Consider the following 11386-nt stretch of genomic DNA (forward strand, 5'->3'; position numbering starts at 1 on the left):
TGCGTTGTATCAGCAGCTTCTTGACGTAGTTTGAATGAGTCAAGGATATAAGGCGCGTTCGTAGCCTTTGATTCTGTGTCGGTTTTGTGGCGCAGTGGGAAGAGCACCATGTACCTTGCGTTCCGCCCACAGGGTCGTGGGATCGAAACCAGGCGCCGGTAAGTATTATTTTTTTATATAGTGTAGGGGGTGGGGGGGGGGGTGGGGTTCGGACCTGTTGTTGAGAGCGAGGAGGGTAGCGTGATGCGGGAGAGGAGGAGTGGGGGAGAGGGCGCAACTGCGCGCTGAGCTGTTGCGGACGCACGGCGGACGCTACATGTGAGTTAAAGAAATGCTCTGCATTTAAAATGCAGGTAAACCTGGTGAGAACCATGCGCTTAAGTAGCTTGCAAAGCATGGAAGTCAGCGAGATGGGCCGCATGTTGTTAATGCTGTCCATCTTTTTTCCTGCCTTGGCAATAGGGTAAACCACGGAGTGCTTCCAGTGGACTGGCAGCTCACCGAACATCCACACAGCGTTTAGTTCTGACAACAGCTGCATTTTGGCATCTTCATCCAGGTTCTGAAGCCTGCGCCACGTAAATGCCATCTTTTCCCGGGGTGATCCTCACGTTAATGGTTATTTTGCTATCAACGCTATTGCTAATTCCTGTGCAGTGAACGGCGCGTTCAGGGCCACATCATTATCTGGTTGTTGCCACTAATATGCATAGTCGGGAACGGAACATTGCTGGGTTGTGAAAAAGTACCAGCCGCCTCTTTCTCGAATTCTGCCGCGGAAAGGCTGGTTGGCAGACAAGGCTGGCTGCGGCACGTATGCGCGGCTTTGATCTTCCCCGTCAGGCTACGAAATGTGTGCCATAGCTTGGTTGGACCAGCCTTTTTATTGAAGAAGGCGCAGTGGTCGAGTCACCACGATCGTGCAAGTCGTCTGGCGCTTTGTCAAGCCTGAGCCGCCTTTTTCGTACCTTGAGAAGGTACTTAAAGAGCTTTCCATTGGTAAAATACTGAATGCATAACTGTTCCCTCGTATTCCAGAGAATGACAAGGCGCTTGTCTGGTACCGGCATGTCTTCATCCACTAGGATTTCGCGCGTAGAGTCTCGAACTGCGCTCTTCAACTTTTCAGTGATTGTAAAGCAGCAGTGAAGGCATCCCAATTTAGTACGACAAGAAGCATGCCAGGCCCTTTGTGGACTGCGCTATCGGCGTCGCGTATCAGATTCCACTAAAGTTCGGAAAAGTCTATGTTGGCCAGACCGGCCGATGTATCAACGACCGAGCACGGGACATGAATTTTCGGCAAAAAACAAAGGAAATGCGCATTTGCCCGCGCATTGCCATGCCTGCAAGTGTGAGCCACTTCTGGGGGAGATTAAGATTCTGGGTAGGAGCAGAGATTCGACAGCAAGGAAACTCTTGGAAGCTTTTTATATCGAGTAAAAAGTGATAATTTCACCAGCGATACGTCGGTGGTGCTTTTTAACTCAGAGCAATAGTTTTTCGAGCGTTTCGGTGATTGACACAGATTCGGGCTTGTGATACCCTACTGCGGCGCATGCTGCGCATGCTACAGTTGTTTCTATATTTACCCGCTCCGGCGGTGAATAAAGTTCAGTTGAAAGTTAGCGCTTGTCCTGTCTCCTGTCTTGTGTACCGTCTTTGGTTTTTGCGCTAAACATTTTTAAGAATCATGAACCAACTCGCCCCCCAACAAGTTTTGTTAAATCACAATTTAGTACGCTTGGGCTTGTCTAGTACGCTTGGGCTTCCTGTATAAAAATAATTGAAATAGAATGCGAAGTTGCAGCAAACAATTGCCAAATACGTCTTATATCGTCCGTATTAAAAAGGGCCCCTTGAAGCATTTGTTTCGCTGATGTTAGAAAGCAGCTGCACTGCTAAACTGTTATGATGTAGGGCCGCTGCTTTGGAGATCGGACAGCGGAAGTTTTGTTTCTACTCTGTAATTACAGTTAGATGAGGTGAAGTGGGGGGGGGGGGGGCTTTAAATATGCACATCAGAGAGAGAGAGAGAAAGAGAGAGAGAGAGCGATCTTTAATGAAGCCTGGCGAAGTTAGCCGGGCTAGAATGCCGAACTGGCTACGCCAGTTGTTGATGATGATGATGGCTATGATGTTCAAGAACTTGATGCGCACAGAAACGGTGAGTTATTCACAGCGACCGGTCTAGACCTGTGTGTTGCAGGTGCTCTATCAGAGCTTTTGTTGCCCGTAAAGCACCTTTGTGACAAGCCCATGCATCCTAAAACGTCCTTTAGCTAGCTGCATATGTCCACGGAAAGCGGCAGTCCCAAAGCCACTGCGAGGGACACTTTTTGAGCACTGAATGTGCTCGATGCACTTCAGTATACCCTCGCGTGGAAGGGGATGCCGGTAATGAGGTGGTGCAAGCGTTTGCATGAGAACGTGCCAGTACAGCTTCCACGGATTGCTGACAGGCAGCTACTTTAAGGAAAACGATCCCTGCAATGAAGCCGCTGCGCTAGCGATCTCCTCGAAAAATGCAGAAACGAGGAGGCCGGGATCATGCGGTAACGCCCTGGCAAGAAAGCTACGGTACATGTGGGCAGAGAAGTAGAGAGTCGAATGGAGAAAGAGGGTAGTCTAGAGGAGGAATTATTCAAAGCTCTGCAGAGTAAGCTCTAGCTATGCATTTATCAAGCAGATGCCGCCCGCCTCCGAGCTCCAGAAGAGGGTTAAAGTGCGCGCTGTTTGTGTACGGGGCTTTATACGAAAACTGCCCACGTCTACCGGATCCTGAGCCCCGAGCCAGCATACATGGAGGCGGTGCGTGCAGTGTAGAAGGTCTTGAAGTCAGCCACCATGCTGCTCTAAAAAGCCCTTGTGTAGACGCAGGCGTTACATGCTTTCCAAGGTTGCAGCTTCAACTCTGCGCCCCAAGGGCTCGCCTACCACCGTGAACTCGCCACCTGCCCATGCCCGTGCTTACACCTATTTATTACAGCTTACTGGAAAGCACCAAAAATGTGCGATGCTTCATTGCTACTCTAATATCCCAGCCACATCCTTTCTGCTTTCTCGAAGTTGAGTTCGGCGCCGGAATTATCAAAGAACCGAACGCGAGACAGTCGACTGTCCACTTTTCAGCTTGCGTCGCCAATTGGCAGACAAAAACGACTTCTCAGTCCTCTCTCCATTCCTTTTCAATGTTGCAATGATAGGATTACCCGCAGAACTCAACAAGATAGATGGGCTGTATCATAGTTTATACGCAGACGACGTCACTCTGTGGGTTACGGGAGGCAGCGATGGCCTAACTGAAGAAACGCTACAGACAGCCATTAATACAGTCGTACACTACGTATCCGCCAGAGGTCTCAAATGTTCGCCACAAAAACAGGAACTGGTGCTCTATCAACCAACACGTAGAGGACGGAAAAGCCCCACCGAAACCCCAAACATTAAATTAGTTGCGGACGGGAATCCGACGGGAATCCTCGGGCTCCGACTGCAGTCGAACGGGCACAATGAGGAAGCCATCAAGTTACTAGAGCAGAGCGCCCATCAAACGATGAGACTTATCTCGAGGATCGCCAACAGGAATTACGGATTGAAGGAGGCAAACCGTATAAGATTAGTGCAGGCTTTCGTCGTCAGTCGTATAGTATACGTTACACCGTACCTCAACTTGCAAGTCACCGAAAAAGCTAAAATCGAGCGTATCATTAGAGGGGCATACAAGCAAGCCCTCGGGTTACCTACCTGTACGGCTAACGAACGATTACTAGCTCTAGGAATTCACAATACGCTGGAAGAGCTTATAGAATCCCACACAGTGGCACAATACGAAAGACGTACACACAGCTCAACGGGAAGACACATACTCAACTCCCTCGGAATTAACTACGCGGCACAACAAGGCACCAAAGTAGACATTCCTCAGAAAATACGCGAGTGTGCCAAAATACTTCCGTTGCCAAGAAACATGCACCCGGAACACAACGAGGGAAGGCGGCAAGAGCGAGCCAAAGCCATTAAGAAAAGGTTTCAAAATTCTAGGGACATGATCTACGTCGATGCGGCAGAATATGCCACGTGTGATGCCATGTCAATGACAGCAGTAGACTGTGAAGGTAATTAACCTGCTGCGGAACGGCCGTAACCGCGAAATCCGAGACAGCCGAGGAATGCGCCATCGCACTTGCGTTAGCCTCCACGACAGCTAAATACATAATCAGTGACTCGAAAACTGCAGTTCGAAATTTTATTAAAGGGCGCATATCGCCGGAGGCACGACGCATTCTGCTAAATTTCCGAGACCAGAGAAAAGTCCAAATATTATGGGCACCTGGCACACTCTTCCCTTCCGGGCAACGAGGCCGCTCACGACACGGCTCGAGGACTCGCATGCCGAGCCACCGAGCAGCCTCCGCTGAGGTCCCAGCCCCCTCCTCCGCGGATCCCGATGCCCTGGAAGAATGGCTTGGAGCACTACTTACCACGCGCACCAAACATGAACACCCTGTAGACCCCGCTACCCCATCACCTTATGTTGACTCCCGCATGCAACACCTATGGGAAGCTTACTGCGGCATAGAAAAACGCTGGAAACAGCAGAAACACAATCGTAACCTCAAACGTAAACTAGCTCGTCTCCAACTGGACATGCAGCAACACGCACAAACCCTCGCCCGCACCAACTGGAACCAGCTGTGTGACTCCCTCAACGGAACGCTTTCTACTAAACGCACTTGGGCCATTCTACGTCACCTCCTCAATCCAGAAAACTCCAAACACCACACCAACAGCCGGGTACAACAACTGATGCACTCCCTCAATCAGGACCCCGACGCACTTCTTAGCACACTTAAACAACTCTATATTCCCCCTGCTCCCGACGTACCTGAGCAGCCTGAATACAATGGCCCAACCAATGACGAACTCGATGCCTCCATCCCTTTCGAAGAAGTGAAAGCCGCGTTACTCACACTCCGTCGCCATACTGCTCCCGGAGCGGATGGGATCACAAATACACTCCTCCGACATCTTGACGACCTCACCATTGACCACCTCACTACCGTACTCAACACACGCTGGCACAACCACACTCTCCCCAGTAGCTGGACACACTCCGATATAACACTTATCCCCAAACCTAATAAACCTCTGGGCATCCTGCACCTCCGTCCAATCTCTCTGACTTCTTGTCTCGGCAAATTATTGGAACGTGTTATACACGCACGAGTTATACGTGTTATACTACCTTGGAACATGGAACGTGTTATACTACCTTGAATACAACATTTTCCCCCCAAATATGCTAGGATTTAGACCGCACCTTTCAACCCAGGACGCTCTTATACAGGTCCACCACGACATTCTACATCACCGCCCTACACGTGACAATGCGGCCATTCTCTCTTTAGATCTGCACAAAGCATTTGATAACATTTCCCACACCGCCATATTACGTCAACTCACTTCACTCGGCCTCGGCCCCAACACCTACGCCTATATCCGGAACTTTGTCTCCCCCCGTACGGCAACGATACTCCTGGGCAGCCTGCAGTCCCCCCCTTTCCCTATGCCAGCCCGCGGCACACCCGAAGGGGCTGTCCTATCACCTCTTCTTTTTAACATAGCTCTTATCCCCCTAGCTACAGCCCTCCACACTATCCCACACCTCCGCAGCACTCTATATGCAGACGACATAACTCTCTGGGTTCCTTCAGGCAGCGACGCACACACCGAGGAAACCTTACAGGCAGGTCTCACTACCACCCTGCAATGCATCCAACCCCTCACGCTCAACTGCTCCCCCACCAAGTCAGCCCTACTCGTCCTTCCACCACACAAAACTGCCCCCACACCTAAAATCTGCTTATTTGTACACAACACACCTATCCCCCAAACCACCCATCTCCGTATTTTAGGGCTGCGCATCACCTCCACTCGCTCCCCTCACAAAGCACTCACTCACATAAAACAATACGTAGCCCAAACCTCTCACCTTATCCGCCGGGTGGCAAACCGCCAACACGGAATGGGCTAGTCCGACCGCATACGTCTTCTCCAAAGCTTTCTAATCAGCCGATTAACCTACCACCTTCCTTTCACCCCTCTCACACGAACCCAGCACGCACACCTCAACGGCCTTATACGCAAAGCCTACCGCCACGCGTTGCTTTTACCTCCCCATGCCTCTACTACGTGCCTTACAGCTATGGGACTCCACAACACTACACAGGAACTGATCGAAGCGCAGCGCTCCTCCCAAATCCTCCGTCTCTCCCGCTCCTCCACTGGACACCACATCCTAGCCTCCCTCAATATCAACCCAATTCAAACTCCCTCCCCCACACATACGACGCCTACTCCTCATCAAACCCCTTCCTCGAAACACGGACCCTCTCCACCATGCAGGCCGCCGCATGGCACGCGCCAAGCGCCACGCCATCTCCCACCCACCCTCCCCCACTACTATCTATGTGGACGCGGCTCAATACCCAAACAATCAGGCTTACGCCATTTCTATGCACGGTCCTCCCCACCCCTCAACCATGTCTGTCCTCACCCCCTCTCCTACGGTGGCAGAGGAAGTTGCGATTGTTCTCGCCATAGTTCAACAGCCCCAACCCACCACCCTCCTCTCCGACTCCCAGCATGCCCTCTCCAACTACCTTAAAGGGGCCCTAAATAGGCTGCCAAATGTTACGATTTTGCGTTCGCAGTCACTGAAGTACTATCCAAGGAACGTCATCCCGTAAAATTTGTTTAAATGCGTTAAGTATTAGCCGAGTTATCGCTCATTAAAAGGGGCCACCCATAAGGCCTGGGGCTCTCCTCCTCTAGTAGCTCCACCGAAGCACTGTGGAAGCCGCGACGTCATCGACCCGGCGCAAGACCACCGAGAGAAACAGGGCAATCCATCACCCTCCTTGATGTACGGGCAGTCATTGGCTGCGCCAAGCCCTGCGCGCGCTTTTTTTTTTTAGCACTCGACGCGCATGCTCCGCCCACCAGATTCCGGTTGCACGGTGAGCGCTGTCGCTGTGGTTCGCGTTCGCGGCGCCGCACTGGGCAGTGTCTCGTGCGTCATAGAGGCGCGTCAGAGCCGGAAAGAACTGCGTCAGAGCGCGCAAGTGTGGCGGCAAGGTATGGTTGGTGAGCCAGGGGAGGAAGTGAAATCTTTTTTTCGTGTTTGTGCGGCCCCTGCTTTACGCAGAGGTGTAATATTTGGTACACGTTGTCGTGAAGGGGTACTCTAGCGATTGCGCGATTGAAATAGCGACATTCGGAAGCCTATTTAGGGCCCCTTTAAGGGACGTATTTTGTTACAAGCTCTCCTAATCATCCTCCGACACCCTCCCCAGGATCCTGTGGAGCTACTGTGGACTCCGGCCCACACTGGCTTAGGAGGCAATGAGGCAGTACATTCACATGCTCGAGAACTCATTACCCGGGCTCCTGCTTCTTTTGCTCCTAACCACAGCATCCCCTTCCCCCTCTACACATACACCGACATTACACTGCACCAAAGACTGAACCGTCGAACCCTCCAACCCCCCCACAGCTCCCTATCACCAGAGGAGGCCCGCATGTGGCGCATCATCCAAGCGTACGCGTTCCCTCACCGCACGATCCTACAGCACTCCCACCCCCACCTGTTTCCCTCACCTCGCTGCCCGCACTGTGGTGCACTGGACACGCACTTTCATTCCCTCTGCCAGTGCCCCAAGAATCCCTACTCACCCCTTCCCACCCCCCATGCCTGGGAGCAGGCCATGCGGAGCTCCGAGGTTTCGGACCAGGTGCTAGTCACCTCCCGAGGCCTCCAGGTCACTGCGGCCCTGTGGGCAGCCGCCACCGCCCCATAAGGGGGAGCATTTTCAATAAATGTTATTTCTCTCTCTCTCTGTCTCCGCTGAGGTCGGGAAGAGACCGCATGGTCTCATACAGGGAAATCACCAATCATTACAGATTCGAACGGGCCCGTTATCCTCCCGCTCATCCATCCCTAAACAAAAGGCAGTCGGTGGTCTGGCATCTCCTCCAAACGAATACATATCCAAATCCCGTGGCATATAGTCATTACTACCCTGGACAATATTCAGCCATGTGCGCACTATGTAAGGACCGGGCGGACCTGTCACATATACTATGGGCTTGTCCTCAGGCGACCCAAGAAGGCCGTAAAATCGCGAATGACGAGCAGTGGGAGACCGTGCTGCTCAGCTCTGATCCAAAAGACCAACTCTGGGCCGTCCAGTTGGCTGAAAACGCCGCCAGGGCCCAAGGGCTGCTGGCCGCCGTTTAGGAAGGATGACTCCTTACAAATAACTGGACAAAAATAAAGTTGTCTCTCTCTCTCTCTCGGGCACAAGGCAGCACTCGACGCTGGTGCAAACCCGAAACAAGTCATCCCACAGTGCGGGAGGCGGCCACCATGCGGCGCAACGACTCCAGATCAAGAAACAAGTATGCAAGAGATGCGAGGCAGCCAGAACGACGCTGTTTTAAAGCAAAGCTTTCTACCTCTACCTGCCAACGGTTCTTTCGTGGCGTGCGGGACAAGAAACTCTAACGCGGCTGGGGCTGGGGAGGGCGCTTTTCGCTCACGGACCACAGTGTAGATGGCGCGGCGATAGGGCGCTGTTACCCAGCCTTCCCCGCACGCAGGTGACTGCTTGTATTTTAAGAGGTATTAGAAAATGCGAAAGGAGCAACTGGATCTGATAAATATCGAATATAAAAGTTGTCTCAGCTTTCTCGCATTTCTCAAACTGACTAAATTAACTAGTATTTAAATCGGTATACATGGGAATCACTAAGCTCTCATGCCAAATTGTTTCGATGTCTGCGCTTGTGTCGCGCGGTGGTGTAGCCCCGAGCTAGCACATCCGGATGGCTATAGGTTCCGCTGTATCACCCTTCGAAAGACGCTCCTCTCCGTTTTCTTTCCGCCGACGCACGGCCGGGCTACAGCGGCGGCGTCGTCCGCTCTAGCCCGGCCGCGTCCGACGCTGCTGCTGCGTTCGGGGCACCGCCTCTGCGAATTCCAGGTAACGGCTGGCAGAATCTCCGGCTTCACTCTTTGTAGAGCCACATGTGTGAATTGAAGTGACGTCGCTTGGGCAATTGTTGTGAGTGTCGTCTAAAGCTTTGCTTTCCAACCACCTTCAAAGGGTGGATAGGAGCAATTTTTTTTTTTTACTGTAAGAACCTGCCCTCTGGCATAAGTAAATGACTTCGATAAATCACAAGTACAAGTTTGCCCCGTCTATGCAAGTAGACAACAGTGGAGTCCCAGAGACACCGCTGTTGGTGGGGTGTTCCTTCGTGGACGGATGAATGCGCCTCGAAGGACTCATGTTCTGGCTGGTTGCAGTTAGTGTCACTAAATAAAGGCGTAGTTTGTTTAGTGGCTCTAGTTGCAGTGACTGGCAGGTCCACAAGAGTAGGTTCGGGTCGGATTCTTCAAGTAGCTGTGCTTAATGGATAGTTAGTCACGAACAGTGTATGGTAGTCTCGTGGCGCCACCACGCTACCATATCCTTCGGCCCGTCCACGACGCAGTAGATAGGAGGGATTCTCCAACCCAAAGTTTCTGCAGAAAGACCTACTTTGTGCGTGCGCGCGTGCGTCTGTCTGTCTCTGTCTCTGTGACAGAGTGTGCGTGCGCGCGTGCGTGTGTGTGCGGGTGCGTGAGAGAGAGAGAGAGAGAGAGAGAGAGAGAGAGAGAGAGGAGAGAGAGAAAAAAGAGAGAGAGAGAGAGAGAGAGGGGGGGAGAGGGAGAGAGAGAAAGAGAGAGGGAGAGAGAGGGAGAGAGAGAGAGAACTCTTTAATGTGGGCTGGAGAGGGTGCACTGGGGGCGGGTGCACTGGTGCACTGAACGGGTGCACTGGGGGCGTCTGCTTCGAGCGGTGGTATATGAGCACCTGTACTGCAGCAAATATCGTCCTTTTGTCGCGTAAATTTTTCAATGGTGCTATTTCTAGCTGTGGAAGTGGCGGTTGTATAATTTGAAGGGAAGAGAACTGATGATTGAAGGGAAGAAAGCACTTCGGCATTGAGGTTTCAGAGGAACTTGTTTATTCTGTCATGGCCGGAGTGGCATTACGAGTGAACTTACGTAAAACGGAGAGAAGTTCTTGGGGTGCAAAAGGGGACGTCAACTCTAGAATTTAATTTCTTTATATAGCTGGGAAGAGCTGGGGAGAACGGAGAGGTAGCTTTGTATAGCTGGGGAGAACGGAGAGATAGGATGAATGTGGGGGGATGGTAATGTATAAAGAATTTTGAAGCTCTTCGAGCAGCTGAGAAAGGCCAGTGACGAGAAGTTGTGAATAAGACAGCGGATGTGTCGGCTGATAGCCGTCCTATGGGACTTGCTATCGAGGAGTAACATGGGGATAAGTTAAGTTCGCCACGTACTGAGGGTGAATTTTTCCTGATCGTATAAAGAGCTCAATTTTTATAAGGTAGACGTTAAGTGCGTGTATTGTGGACTGGGGGGTGATTCGGACAAAGCGTTTCTTGAGCGCTCTGGGATATTTTGTTGTGCCATCGCGGTTGAGTTCCCCACGGCTGTCGCAAATATGCAGGAGGTAATCGTTAACAGCGGTATCTTCTGTAAGGATGGGGACATTCATAATATTTTGTGGCTGCTTGAAAGGGGTGAGTAGTGCAGCAATTGTCAAGATCTATGAGGTCTTAAAGTATACGTTGGTTTTGACGGGAAGCCCGCAGTTAACAAAACAACAAAATTTATGAAGACAAACTGTGCTCATTAGAGAGATCTTTCAAATAACAAAAGTCGAATCAAATTTCTTGTAATAAAAAATTACTCCCACCTCCCCTCGCGGGAACCCCTGTGTAGATGCGACGCATAGGGGGTTCCGTTGTTGTTTCCGCTAGGTTGATTCTCCCATCGCGCGAAACGTGCCGTGAACCCCCTGCCGCGGCTATGACGCAACGTTGCGCGGCTATGACGCAACACAATCCAACACAATCCACTTTAATCCAATCCAACCCAAATTTAATCCAATCCAATCCAATCGAATCCAAGCCAGTCCAATCCAACCCAACCCAATGCCCCTCGCGAGAGAGTGTTCGCTATCGGAGAGGAGCGGGGGTGAGCGGCGGAGAGCGCAGCTCGCGCGGTGAGGAGAATGGGGGAGGGGTGTGTACGGACAACGACAACGCCGTATGGAGGGACAAGGCGAGTGAATGAGATGCCGTCGCATCTAAAAGAATTGCTAAATGTTCTGTTAAATGAAACACCTCGGTAAAGCGCTTTTAATAAAACGGCTTCGATTAAACATCCTCCGATAAGAGCTTTGATCAAACGGAATTTGATGATTAATCAGTCAATCTGAGTGCGCGTGTAACGTCATACAGC

Source organism: Haemaphysalis longicornis, unplaced genomic scaffold (assembly GCF_048455015.1).
Source record: "Haemaphysalis longicornis isolate Haplotype H1 unplaced genomic scaffold, Haemaphysalis longicornis Haplotype H1 scaffold_4, whole genome shotgun sequence".
In the NCBI taxonomy this organism is placed as follows: domain Eukaryota; kingdom Metazoa; phylum Arthropoda; class Arachnida; order Ixodida; family Ixodidae; genus Haemaphysalis; species Haemaphysalis longicornis.